The sequence below is a fragment of the Bison bison genome, unplaced genomic scaffold, assembly GCF_000754665.1.
Source record: "Bison bison bison isolate TAMUID 2011002044 unplaced genomic scaffold, Bison_UMD1.0 scf7180017864146, whole genome shotgun sequence".
Classification (NCBI taxonomy): Eukaryota; Metazoa; Chordata; class Mammalia; order Artiodactyla; family Bovidae; genus Bison; species Bison bison.
In genome coordinates, this window is record NW_011494718.1 from 12,364,730 (window position 1) to 12,378,972 (window position 14,243).

Genomic DNA, 14,243 nt, shown 5'->3' on the forward strand with positions numbered 1-14,243 from the left:
ATGAAAGTGAAAGTGGAGAGTGAAAAAGTTGGCTTAAAGCTCAACATTCAGAAAACGAAGATCATGGCATCCGGTCCCATCACTTCATGGGAAATAGATGGGGAAACAGTGGAAACAGTGTCAGACTTTATTTTTCTGGGCTCCAAAATCACTACAGATGGTGACTGCAGCCATGAAATTAAAAGACACTTACTCCTTGGAAGGAAAGTTATGACCAACCTACATAGCATATTGAAAAGCAGAGACATGACTTTGCCAACAAAGGTCCGTCTAGTCAAGGCTATGGTTTTCCTGTGGTCATGTATGGATGTGAGAGTTGCACTGTGAAGAAGGCTGAGCGCCGAAGAATTGATGCTTTTGAAGTGTGGTGTTGGAGAAGACTCTTGAGAGTCCCTTGGATTGCAAGGAGATCCAACCAGTCCATTCTGAAGGAGATCAGCCGTGGGATTTCTTTGGAAGGAATGATGCTGAAGCTGAAACTCCAGTACTTTGGCCACCTCATGTGAAGTGTGACTCATTGGAAAAGACTCTGATGCTGGGAGGGATTGGGGGTAAGAGGAGAAGGGGACGACAGAGGATGAGATGGCTGGATGGCATCACTGACTTGATGGACGTGAGTCTGAGTGAACTCTGGGAGTTGGTGATGGACAGGGAGGCCTGGCGTGCTGTGATTCATAGGGTCGCAAAGAGTCGGACACGACTGAGCGACTGATCTGATCTGATCTGATCTGGTGTGTGCGCTTAGTGTGAGCAGTTAGTGTGTGCATGCTTGTGATTGGGTCAGCTGTGTACAAGTCATATTTCCTGATAAATGATAAGCTGCTTAAGGATGTGTTATGGCATCTTTGTTTGTTTTCTATCTCCACTCTCATCCTCATCCCTGAATACCTCTGACAAGTTCAGGATGTAGTTCCTGATTCCACTTGGACTGCTATGAATGAACATCCCCTTGCCCTTCTGCTCATGATGTGAACCAGAAGCCAGGTTGGGAGGAGTTTAGAGGCAGGATTCCCCAGCAGCCTGACCTGCCTCTTGCTTTTCAGCCTGTAGGCCAGTTGTTAACCAGAGAGCACTAAGTAGCCTACCCCGGGGGATTGCTATATTTCACTAGGATCACCAAAAATCAGGGCAGGAGAGCTCGCCAGCAGAACCTCTCCCCGTTTTGCGTGGGATACAGTCTAAGCGACTGAGGCCAGCGGATGTGGCTGCAGCCCAAAGGAATTAGAATGAAGTCCTGTTCACAGAGGGATTATCAACTTTGTCCTCCATGTTCAGATATACCCTTCCTGTTCTTCCTGGGCAAGGTGGAGTCCTTTCTCTCCTAAGGAGTGCTCTCTGGCAAATCTGACCCAGAGTGAGCTGTGCTGCCCATTTCTGAGCCAGACTTTGTGTATTATCTCACTAGCATTTTCTTGCAGCTATGCTGCCACATTCTGCAGTTTTTCCAGTAAGAGATTTTGTCTTAGCTCTGAAATAGCACTGTACACACATTGGGCAAATATTTCAGGCAAGGGCCTTTGGTTGTGGGAGAAACCCGTTCACATCAGTTTGGTCAGCGGGGAAGGTTTCCATGTGTCGTCTTGGACTTCACAGGATGGGAAGAATAGGATGTCCAGGGCTCAGGGGAGTTGGGCTGAGACACTCAAGGTGCTCTTCTGGGCTCCCTCATCTCTGAGCCTAGCTTGAGGTGTCCTTGATCCTCTTTTCATGCACTTGAACTTGCAAGGTCCAGTCCTGGCTTTTCTGACTTCTAACTTTCCAACCTCCCTGCTAGGGTTCCATCAGAATGACTGGAGGATAGTCTAGGCCAAAATTGGCTTGTTAGAGCCAGATCACCTAAATGTTACGTCCCTGACCTGATGATGGATTAGCTGCCTTAGGTTCAGACCTCCACCCCTTCCCCAGAAGGCTTTGTTGGAAGGGCAGGAGGTTAGGTAGGCCTATGGTACTTGAGGTTGGACAGACCACAGGATAGGCCTTCCTACGTTGCTTGAGTACTTACTAACTAATGAAATGATTTATTCTTTTTGCCAATTCTAATATTTGCTGCTTTGAAATGAAATTTACCTATAAATTCTGTCTTTCCTTGTAAGAAATGTCAATCATTCTGGAATCTATCTTCCTACTGGCCTTTGACCCTGCCCTGCTCTTCAGCCTGCCCTAGGGGTTGGATCCCAGCTGAACTGCATAAGGAAGGCGGTCAGATAGCATTACAGTGCAGCTCTGCCATTCCTGCCAGGAGGAAGACTTTGCAGACTTTGCAAAGATGTGATGCACAGATAGGGCTTGGTCTCCTTCATCCCTTCTCACTAGCTGAATGCAGAGATATACCAGGCCTCCAGGTCAGGAGGCAATGAGAGGCTCTGCGTACAGCCCGGGAGTGTCCCTTGGGCTCGCGTGGTTCTAAATCGAGAATAAAACTGATTTGCCTTTCCAGTTGCACAAAATGTCCCTGCTTCTCCCACCTTCCTCTCTTTTTTTTTTTTCCACCTTCCTCTCTTGAGTAGTGAATGAAAAAGAAATCATCATTCTAAAACGACTGAGAAGAAAAGAATGCGCTTGTCTGATTCACAGAAGTGGGTTTCTGCCTGTGCTGTGCATTGCGGCTCCATCAGACCCCTGTGCTACTTTGGAGTGGCGGGAATAACAGGGCTTACACCTAATCAAGGAACAAAAATTCCAAACAAAAGCCCGGGTGGGGTTTCCTGAGCAGGAGCGAGATATTGTAGTAAATGGGAAGCCAAGCTGGGCCATCCAATCTCTGGTCTGATTGCATAAATTACAGCAGGGCCCTGTTTTCAAAGGAATGTGACCCGCCCCACCGGGCCCCTCCTGAGCGGGTGTGTCTGTGTTTCCTTAAGCCCTCTCCTGAACAGCTAATGCGTTCACCAGAGGAGCCAGAGAGAGCATTGTGCGGAGTCATTCAGAGGCCCTCCTTAGGGTCTCTGCCAGGGGACCATTTTCCAGGTGAGTTTACCTTACGTCACAGTCCTCCAGGGAGTCCTGTGGCTGAATGCCCCACCCTCTCCTGCAGAAAGTGCACACAGGCTTCTGATATTCCAGGGACAACTGCCTCCATCTCCAAGCACCAGTGAGCCAAACACTTTGTATGGGGTGGAGGAAAATGTTTATATAAAAAAGTCTCTTTTCTTGCAAAAGGGTGCCATTCTCTGTGCTCAGGTCCAGTGGCCTGCTGCTGTCCTCAGTCTGCAGATCAGCTGCCTCATGTTCTAGAATATTCCCAACCCTCTGGCTTGTGGTTTTCCTATTGGGCCAGGTTCCTATCCCCTCTCAAGAACTTCCTGTTTGCAGTATCCCACCACCCCTTCCCCCTTTCTTCTCCTCTCTTCTCAATCTGCAGATTTAAACATCCTCTCCCTTGAGAAGCCTCCCCCTACTCCTCCTTCCTGTGCTGACCCCCCAGTCCCCACCCCTCTGTTAGATGCTGAGGACAGTGTTTTATGAATCTTCAGTTTGGTGATTCCTGCTGCATCCTAGTGGTTTGGATGCATTTGGTCTCCTAATGATATGTTCTCATTTTATTTTTCTCTAGAGCCAATTTAAGCCCATATTACATAAATATGTTTCTGTGATACCCTTGACAACTTCTGATCTTAAAATAGTGTTTTTATTGAAACCACTTTGGTTTGTTTTTACCCATCTGTCTTATCTCTTGTAACTTACATGTGCCAGGAGTGTGGTAACTATGCAGCAAGGGGTTGCTGAGACAGTTGCCTGAGTCCCAATGTCTGGGTTGCAGGACTTTTTTTTTCTTTTTTTTTTAACTTTTTTTGTATTGGGGTATAGCTGATTAATAATGTTATGATGGTTTCAGGTGGACAACAGATGGACTTAGCCATCCATATACATGGATCCATTCCCCCCAAACTCCTATCCAGGCTGGCACATAACAATGAGCAGGGTTCCTTGTGTTACACAGTAGGTCCTTGTTGGTAATCCAGCTTAAATATAGCAGTGTGTACACATCGATCCCAAACTCCCTAACTATCCCTTCTTCTCATCCTTCCCGTACCTGGCAACCGTAAGTTCTTTCTCTTAGTCTGTGAGTTTCTTTCTGTTTTGTAAGTTCATTTATATCATGTCTTTTTAGATTCTGGATATAAGAAATATTATATGATATTTCTCTTTCTCTGTCTTAGTTCTCAGGATGACAGTCTCTGGGTCCATCCCTGTGGGAGTGGTCAGTTGCTCAGTTGTGTCTGATTCTTTGTGACCCCACAGACTGTAGCCCACCAAGCTTCTCTGTCCATGAGATTTTCCAGGCAAGAACCCTGGAGTGGGTTGCCATTTCCTCCTCCAGGGGATCTTCCTGACCCAGGGATCGAACCTGCATCTCCTGCCCTGACAGGTGGATTCTGTACTGCTGAGCCACCTGAGACTCCCTCTAAGTCCATCCGTGTCACTGCAAATGGCATCATTTCTTTCTTTTTTAATGGCTGACTGATCCTCCATTGTATGTATGTGCCACATCTTTATTCATTCTTCTGTCGATGGACATTTAGGTTGCTTCCGTGTCTTGGCTATTGTGAATAGTGCTGGTATGAACATTGAGGTGCGTGTATCCTATATGTACCCCATCTTTATCCATTCTTCTGTTGATGAACATTTAGGTTGCTTCTGTATCTTGGCTATCATGAGTAGTGCTACCATGAACATTGAGGTGTGTGTATCCTTTGGAGCAGTCCTCATTTTTAACTTGTGGTTTGTGATGGTCACTGCAGAATAGTGAGGGTGAAATGCAGTCACAGAGATGGTGGTGCCCAGCTCTCTGACCGCTCCTCCCTCTGTCTGCCCCTGGGCTGGCCTTCCTGAAATGTCCCTTCTGAAACATCATGGCTTTCTGCCCCCTCTTGCACATGATACCCAATTGCCGTGGCCCTGGTCGTTTTCCAGAGCCAGCTCCACCTAGCTCCCATGGGAAGCTCCTTATGAAAAGGTTCCTTCTGGTTCCCCTACCAGTCTACCCCCAGAACACTCTGGATGAACCCCACAGCCCTGCCACTGTGTACCTCATTATGTCCTAGTCCTTTGTGTTTGGGTCTTTCCTCCCCTGGATTGGGAGGACAGCTCTATAGCAGAGGCCTGGCATGACCTCTCCTAGGTTCCTATCACCTAACCAAGTGCCATGCAGGCAATTCCTACTTCTTGAGCCAATAAATTAGTTCGTAGGGAACATTAAAAAAAAAAAAACAATATACACATCTTCACTGATGGTGTTAGAATTTTTTAAATGATTGCACACACCCTAATACTGTCAGAGGTTGAAGCTGTAAACAGGTCCTGTCCTATTTCACCGGTGAGGAAGGGAGTCTGAGGGCCTCAGAACTGTAGCCACTTGACTTGTAGGAAGCATGATGGTGACGGAGACCTGCGTCTTAAGAGGTTTGCTTGGTGGACTTTTCCCCACTAGGGGAAAGTCCTGTAGACTCAGTGGAAGTCACATTCTAGTAGGAATCAGGCAGCCCAGCTTTCTGGCTTTATTGTGGGGTTGAGAGTCTGGTCTCACAGTAAAAGCAAAGATGATTGGATTGGCTATTTCCCATGATGGCAAACTACTCCCACCCACCCACTTTAATCTCTGAAGATTTCAGACCTAGATGAGAAACTTCTGTGACCACTTCAGGTTTTGCCTAGGTTGGCCCCATCCTGGATTATATGCCTTATAGATTTTCTTACAAATCACACTTGGATGTTGTTCTTCCTGAGCATGTTAATTTCGCAAACTATATAAGATGCTGCATTTTTCCCACTGACACACATGTGCTCAGAATTGCTTATAAATATCCCCTCGTCACCTGTGCAGTTAGCCTTATACAGCAGAGGTGCCTGTCTGACCTGCTAATTGGTGTGTGTCTGCTTACTAGAGCTTCAGCAGCAACCCCAGACAGGCTGCTAATAAGTGTTAAAACACTGCGGGTATGCATTGGGTGAGGTCCCTGCTAACACTCAGGGCACAAACTTCCCCTTGACTTGCCATGGTGAAGAAAGTTCATAAATATCATTTTGAGAAGCGTTCATAATATTCTTTTGGTGCAGTAAAAATTTTCATTAGTTTGGAATAGCAAGAAGTCACCTAACTTAGAATTCTAAGGAAAATTTGAAAGCATTAAAGTATCTTCACAATAAATTGCTTTAGGCTGACAGATGACATGCCTGAAAGAGCTTTTTGAAATATGATCAGCCCCAAATTTAAGACATTATTGCTCAGTAGAGAATTTCAGGGGAATCTGTGCCCAGGGGTATGTGAGCAACAATTAACATACCACTTGTTAGTGAAGTGCTTCTGGATTGCTGGAGGGGCACTTTCTGGCAACAGTTGCACCTTTAAATTCCTTACATAGCTGTATATTAATCCCGAATGAACTTGGACCTCTTTTGATTACCCTTGCTATGCTAGTTTTTGTTGTTCAGTTACTAAATTGTGTCCGACTCCTTATAACGCCGTGGGCTGTAGCATGCCAGGCTCCCCTGTTCTTCACCATCTCTCAGAGCTTGCTCACATTCGTGTCCATTGAGTTGGTGATGTCATCCAACCATCTCATCCTCTGTAGCTCCCTTCTCCTTTTGCCTTCCATCCTTCTCAGCATCACAGTCTTTTCCAATGAGTCGATTCTTTGCATCAGGTGCCGAAGTATTTGGAGCCTCAGCTTTAGCATCAGTTCTTCCAGTGAATATTCATGGTTGATTTCTTTTAGGATTGACTGGTTTGAGCTCCTTGCAGTCCAAGGGACTCTCAAGAGTCTTCTCCAGTACCATGATTTGAAAGCATCAATTCTGTGCTCAGCCTTCTTTATGCAGAGTAATAAACATGTGCCCTCTTGGAACCTGCATCCCAGTGGGAGACAGGAAGACCACACCAAAAAAAAAAAAAAAAAAAGGATTATTGTAAGAGGGAGAACACTTTGACCAGATCTCTAAGCATCTTAATAGACAGAAAAAGGCCCTTCTTTTGTTGGGGAGTTAGTTTCTCCTTAAGAAACTGGGGGAATGTCTTTGCATTTAAAAAGTTATAGTGTAAGTGGCTGACATTAGGTTTCAATTGCTGAGGCATCTGTTTCAAAGACATCCATCTCAGCATCTCAGATGAATCTATTACTGGTTGCATAACAGTTACCAGCTAAACAATCAGACAAAAACTAGGCTACTCCTTCCACTAAGGTCACCTTTTAGAGAGTCCTGGGTAACCTAGGTAACTGACTGCTTGAGTGACCCCATTTTTCTCTTCCTGCACACTAGTTCCTCCTATGTGTTAAATTCACCAATATAGAGTGAACTCTTCAAGTACTAGCCACCTTTCCCCTCCACTCCTTTAAAGACAGAACCCACATCTGTACTTCCTCTCTCTTATCTTAGGCATGCCCCTTTATCTTTCAGGACCTGTGACTAATAAACCTTGTATTTTCAGTTTCCCTGGGGGGGGGGGGGGAAGGACACACCAGGGTGTGGAGCTCTGAGGTGGAGGATGTAAGGGTGCTTCTAGGAATATGAAGTAACGAGATGTGCCAGGAAGGTGGGGTGCACAGGGTCGGTGGGGGAAGGGGCTGTGGAAGCTGAGGGCCGAAGGTAGCACTCACTTGTGGAGGGTCCTCTGTGCCCTTCTGAACAGCTGCGGCAGCAGTGGGGAGCTCTGGGAGCCTTATCTTTTGTCTTACCTAGGAAGTTCATTTTTCCTCTGCTCTTAACATTGTCATTATAGAAAATGTGTGGTAAAATTAAAAAGTAAAAGAGAAACACGTAGAGCCCCACCACTCAGGAAACACTTGTATTTTGACTGACTGCCTCTCAGATTTCTCTTCCATGGGGTGGGTTGGTTGTGGTCATGCCATAAGTACATTTAGCTTTCTGGTTTTTCTATTTATTAGACAGTAAGCATTTTCTCAAAATCTCATAAACAACGTTTTTTTTCCTAGCTAGGTAATTAATATCCAATCAAGAGAATCAAACCCTGTTAATAACTTAGCCCCTTCTTTTGGAACATAGGGTTGTTTTCAAATTCTTGTTAGGGTGAAGAAGGAAGGTTTATTTCATATATGTCTTCATATATGAAAGCATTTCTGCGTGTAAGATTATTCCATGATGATAGATTGCCATCACTGTGATTGCTGGCTCAAGGGACCAGGTATTTCAAAGGTGTCTGAAGTGCACTGTCAGAATGCTTGGTCAAAAGAAAGCACTGACTGAAAAGGTAGTGAAGCTTTGTATGTCCTCGAGATTCCTGGAACTTTGGCAGAGGGTGGATTTGAGCACAGAGAGGCTGGAGTCAGAGCAGTTAGGCCATGTGGGCTCCCGGAGGGCAGTGGCATTGCCGACAGAGTGACGGGACCTTGCTTGAGTGTGAGGTGCCTGCCTTTATGGGGATCATTAACTTTAGCCAGAGCCAATGTCATTTTGTAGGTGAAGATGACACGTGTTGAGTTAGGACCTCAGGAATTCCCTCTTCTCTGGTCCCCTATGGTTCTTACGACAAAACCGTTTGTTTACACTTCCCTATTCTTGTCTGGATTTTCTCTGAACCCCTGATACCTGGCCTGAGCGTTTTTATGTACCTATTATTGTTGAACACCATTAGGTACTGGGGTCAAGGGAAGGGGCCTGGGCCATGGCTGAGGTTCAGGCTGGGAAGAACGGGGACCTTGCCATAGGGGGGCTTAGGCAGGGGGCCCTGGCAGGGAGCACGCTGGAATGGGGTGGGGTGGGCTTAGTACCAGCCTCTTGGATGCAAGGAAGGCAGAGCAGAGTGGCCCAAGGCTGAAGACATGCGCTCTGGAGTCTGCTGCAACTCACAGTTCTGGCTTCTCCCTCAGCTAACCCACAGTATGGGGGCAAACTGCTCAAATCCCCTCAGCTTCAGTGTTCTCAGGAGGTGTACCAATAGGGCCAATGTCTTTTCAGGTGCAACACTAAATGAAAATTTTCAGGCTTCTTAAGTGGCTCAGGGGTAAAGAATCTGCCTGCGATGCAAGAGACTCGAGTTTGATCCCTGGGTTGGGAAGATCGCCTGGAAAAGGAAATGGCAACCCACTGTAGTATTCTTGCCTGGGAAATCCCATGGACAGAGGGCCTGTTGAGTTACAGTCCATAGGGTCCCAAAGAGTCAGATACAACTTAGCAACTAAACAGCAGCAACATATGCAAGAGGTACCAATTTAAAGAAAAGGCAGAAAATGATGCAATCAAAACTCAAAATAAGTAGTAACCTGGGTGGTATGGCCAGTGGGAAGTTCTCAGGAAGTGTCGGGAAAGGTGGTTGATGATGAGCAACCCTTCATCTGAGGACCCTCAAGGTGGTGGGTGTTTTTTACACCCCCACCCCCGCCCCCCGCCCAAGTCCCTTTGGGAGGGGTTGTTTCTTGTCAGTGGTGCTCTGCCCATGACAGATGGAATCACTTTCTTGACTTTCTGCAGAGCTCATCCTTTGGAAAACATCCTTGGCCTGGGCTTTCAGGGCTGAAGGCATATCCTCAGCCCTGCCTACCTGAACTTTTCACAAGTTTCAGGCAGAAGCTTCTGGAATATGCCCAGGTGTACCCTGACCTGGCCACTCTGAGATGCTAAGGCTGGCCAGGCCCAGTGCTGGGCCATGGAGTAGCTTCCTAGGACCATGTTAACCAATTACTGCAAGTTGAGTGGCTTATGTATGAAGGAAATATATGTTTTCCTCCGCCCTTCTGAGTTCTCAGCTGAGACCTCCTATAATAAAAGATTGACAGGAGAAAAACAGAAGTTTATTGACATGTATGCCTCATGTGTAATGGGAGATACACGTGGGGTATAATAAGTAACTCTAAGAGGTAGAGGTAGAATTCTGGCTTAAATACCACTTTATGGAGTTCTCTAGGGAAGAATACTGGAGTGGGTTGCCATTTTCTCCTCCAGTGAACCACATTTTGTCAGAACTCTTCACTAGGGCCTGTCCATCTTGGGTGGCCCTGCATGGCATGACTCATAGCTTCATTGAGTTACACAAGCCTCTTTGCCACGACAAGGCTGTGATCCATGAATGGGATCACTGACTCAACGGTCATGAATTTGAGCAAATGCTGGGAGATAGTGAAGAATGGAGGAGCCTGGCGTGCTATAATCCATGGGGTAGCAGAGAATCGGACACAACTTAGTGACTAAACAACATCATCTTAATAGGGAAGGGGGCTGGGGATCTGTTTAATACATGTACTTAATAGGGAAAGAAGCAGGGAGGGTGTATTTCCTCTCCTGGGTGCTGAAACTCCAGGGGTAGGGATTTACAGTCCAGTTGCTTTTGGAGGTTTATCTTGAGGGAAATAAGGGCAGATCACAGAAAGCATCTCCCTGCATTTGCTGTTTCTCCCTTGCCTACAGCTGAAAATAATCATTATACCAAAGCGGCATATTTTGCCACCTTTCATTCACTACATCAGAAATGTATTCTTTAATAGTTTTGGAGGCCCGAAGTAAAAATCAAGGTGTTGGCCGAGCCATGCTCCTTGGAAGGCTCTGGGGGAGAATCATTCCTGACCTCTTCTCATTTCTTGTGGCCCTGGGTATTCCTTGCCTTGTGGCTACCGCACTCCACACATAGACCTCTGTCTTCTGTGTCTTCCGTTCTGGCTCCTATAAGGACACTTCTTATTGGATTTAGGACTTCCCTGTGTAGTCCAAGGGTCATCTCAACTCAGTATTGTCAGTATCTATCCGAATGTGTATCTGTAATCTTTTTCCAAATCAGGCCACATTCACAGGTTCCCGCAATTAAGTCACGGACTTATCTTTTGAGAGGTCAGTATTCAACCCTTTCATGCAGAGGTTGGGTGTGAGTTCTCTTGAAACGACCAAGGGTCTGCTCTGACCTGGCCTCTGTACCCTAAGGTTACGCACTCTTGGGGCAGGGACCTCTGGTCTGACTTTCTGGGTCTAGTGCCTGAGCTCCTTCCCAGAAGTGGAGAGATTGAGAAAGAATCCATCAGAGCCCACGTTAGTCCAGGCATGGGAGATTGAGAAAGAACCCATCAGCAGACATGGGTGCTCGCTGTTGCCAGGATGTCAGAATTGCCATCTCGGGCATACCTTCTGCCCAGACGTTCTTGAATTGGATAGCAGTTGGAATTCATGTGTGGCATTGGTATAGTCTTTAGTCCAAAATCTCTTGGCGTCTCATGTTAGCAGGTGAACTTGGTTGGTAGTGATTGTAGCCACAGATTAATTTTTTAAATATTTATTTATGTATGTATTTATTTATGACTGTGTCGGGCCGTAGTTGCGGTGTGCAAGCGCTCATCGAGGTGTGCGGGCTTGTCTCTAGTTGTGGTGCTTGGGCTTCGTTGCCCTGCAGCACGTGGGATTTTCCCCAACCAGGGATTGAACCTGCGTCCCTTGCATTGGAAGGTGGATTCTTAACCACTGGACCACCAGGGAAGTTACCACAGTTTAATTTTTGTGCTAAAGGGGCATGAATGGCTGTGAAAAATGAAGCTCTGTGGCCCGTGAGAGAAAATCTGCGATTGTGCCCTTCAGGTGCAGCTGAATTTCAGTTACCAGAAGTATCTATTATATAAACAGGTCACTTATGCAAATGTAAATAATAAAAATCAAACAAGGAGAGAATCTTTGACTAGTCACCATGGAGGTCAGTGTGGGTTGTATTTCTGGGTTTACAATCAAGATACATATATCGTTTCAACTGGCTATAAAACTGCAGTTGATGGAGCGGTAATTAGGTGTGAGTTCTCCTTTCTGTCTCCTTCAGGTCAAAGTGCCGTTAAATTATTTGATAATTGTAGTCCCTCTCCCTTCCCTCTCTGTGTAGTTTTCCTAATTTCACTGCCATTCTTTTTCTGCTTCTCGAAGGTCTCCTGTGCTGTTGAGAATGTTATCAGGGTTGCCCTGTTGATAGGAACTTGTTTCCCAATGGTTTCAAAGGGGTTGCATCCCAAAGCTGAGGTGGTTTTTAGAGACGGCTCATCTGTTAGCCATATTATCTCTTCACCACCCATGAGCAAGGATGTCAGACTATTCCTCGGCTCTATTCCAAGTGTGTCAACAGCCAATTGCTTTCCAGTTCACCAAGGGCAGAGTAATCTTGAGTAAACATGGCCGTTGGAAAAGAGCAAATATTGGTCTTGGCAGTTGTAGTCTCTCGAGTGTCTGGTCCCTCTCGTGTTAGTGGACAAAAGAAGAAGAGCTACAGCAGAGGGCATGGCATCAAATACCGCATCTGGTTGAAGAACAGTGGTAGAAATATGTAGATACAGAACTTGCAGAAGGCAGTCGCATTCTCCTGCCCTCCCTCCTCTCTGAACAAGTCTGAATCTTCCTTTCACTTTTCATTTTCCTTGTTTAAGCCTGGTCTTCTTAACTTGAGCCCATTGATATTTAGGCCAGATAATTCTTTGTCGTGTGGAGTAGTCCTATACAGGGGAGCATGTTGAGCAGTGGTGTCCTTGGCCTCCACCCATCAAACGCTGGTAGCACCTCTCCCTAGTTAGTTGTGGCAGCTAAAAGTGTCCAATCCAAACAATGCCAAGTATCCCATTACCTGGGGAAGGGGGACAAAATCACCCGAGGCAGAGAAACACCAGCTTAAGCCGATCCTTTGCAAAGTGATAGCACAAAAGGAGGCTTTCCAGGTGACGCTAGTGGTTAAGAATCTGCTTGCCAATGCAGAAGACACAAGGGACGCAGGTCCAGCCCCTGGATAGGGCCCTGAATTTGATGATGGAAAGGATAAAGGTATGTGTGCGCTGGGTACGGAGGAGTGGTGGTTCAATTCCTCAGCCTTGACCCCTGTTTCTTGCGAGTCCTTTCAGCCTAGTCGTGCTCAATCTGGTCATGATGTGGGTCTCACACAAGTGAGGCCAGTAGGTCGTTGATCAAATCGACGTTATTGACTGTTAGCTTTTAGAGCAGGCTTATTCCCTGACTTGTTGCCATTCCTCTGGTGGCTTTAAGACGGGGATGCCAGTCACATCGAGGATGCCTGACATTTGGCATCTTTCCATTGCTTGATTCCTCACCTGGGCAGCAAAGCATGACAGGAGTCTATTGCCTATCAACGCCTGTGTATCAGTCAAACTTACTTCGTGTCATCGGAGGGGAAGGTGCCGAACTTGGATGTCAAGGTGACACATTGTTTGGGCAGATGTATTTCCTGGATCTTCTCAAGCGTGACTGCCTGTACGTACAGCTGGCTAGTAGTGCTTCCTTAGAAAACTTACAGAAAAGACTGCATCCCTATGAAACTGTTGATCTGCCTCTAAAGCCAGAGGCATTTCTATCATTTAAACATACTTTCAGAATTTTGAGTCTGTTGCAGTATTGTTATCAAAGGAACACAGTTAGGTTACAAACAACGTACTGTGCCTTCATGTAGTGCCTCTCATTTATTTGTTTTTGTTTTTTAATCGGAATTGGAAACATCTACAGAAGCAGAAAGCACAGTAGGAGCTCCACTGTACCCATCCCCCCCTTCAGTGATTATTAATTCCAATCTGTTTTGTTTCATCAAGATCTCCTTCTCCACTCACTTGATTAGTTTAAATACTCCACATTGCATTTCATCTATATATATTTCAGTATGTAACTCTAAAAGATTGAAGCTTTTTTTTTTCTAAACATAATTATCTTCTCTAAAAATAAATGAATCAATGTTAAACCTAAAAGTGCCTTTGTACTAAATATCTGTTGCCTTTGGTTGATATGTTTCCTCGGTCCCTTTTGCTCTGCTCTGGGCTCTTCTTCTGGAGAAGGCAATGGCAACCCACTCCAGTACTCTTGCCTGGAAAATCCCATGGATAGAGGAGACTGGAGCAGTCTCCATGGGGTCTGCTAAGAGTCAGACACGACTGAAGTGACTTAGCAGCAGCAGCAGGGCTCTTCTTCATCTAATCATGATATTCAAGGGCAGAACAGATTGGAAACCATCTTTCATTCTCTTTGTTTCCAGTGTATGGATACATGAAGGTGTTAGGCCTAGTGCCTGGCCTGGCAGAAACATAGTAGGTACCTGCTTGTCTTCAAAGTCTGTGAGTTCTTCCTTTCAGGTTCTCTGGCTTGACATGGGGCACAGTCATTTTCTCAAGGAAGATACTCAGCTGGCAGGTACCTTAAATTGCTCTGTAGCTTCTCCTCAGCACACATGTGCTCTTGGGTGGGCCTGTAAGCCTCCCGTCTCCTCCCCTACACTTAAATGAAGCTTTTCAATCTACTCACTGCCATTTTTTTTTTTTTTTACGTTTTTTTTAATTTTT

At 45.9% G+C, this 14,243-nt stretch overlaps 1 protein-coding gene across 11 annotated transcripts in view; it reads left to right on the forward strand.

The window, feature by feature from the left end:
* Positions 1-14,243, forward strand: part of TLN2 (talin 2) — a 499,482-nt gene that overhangs the window by 178,570 nt on the left and 306,669 nt on the right. Inside the window, exon 1 of one of the 11 annotated variants that reach the window (XM_010840788.1) lies at positions 2,869-2,967. The exons of the other annotated variants lie outside the window; for them this stretch is intronic. The gene's annotated coding sequence lies outside the window, so the exon portion shown is untranslated. Of the gene's footprint in view, positions 1-2,868; positions 2,968-14,243 lie in introns of those variants that run through there. 11 annotated transcript variants of the gene reach the window in all.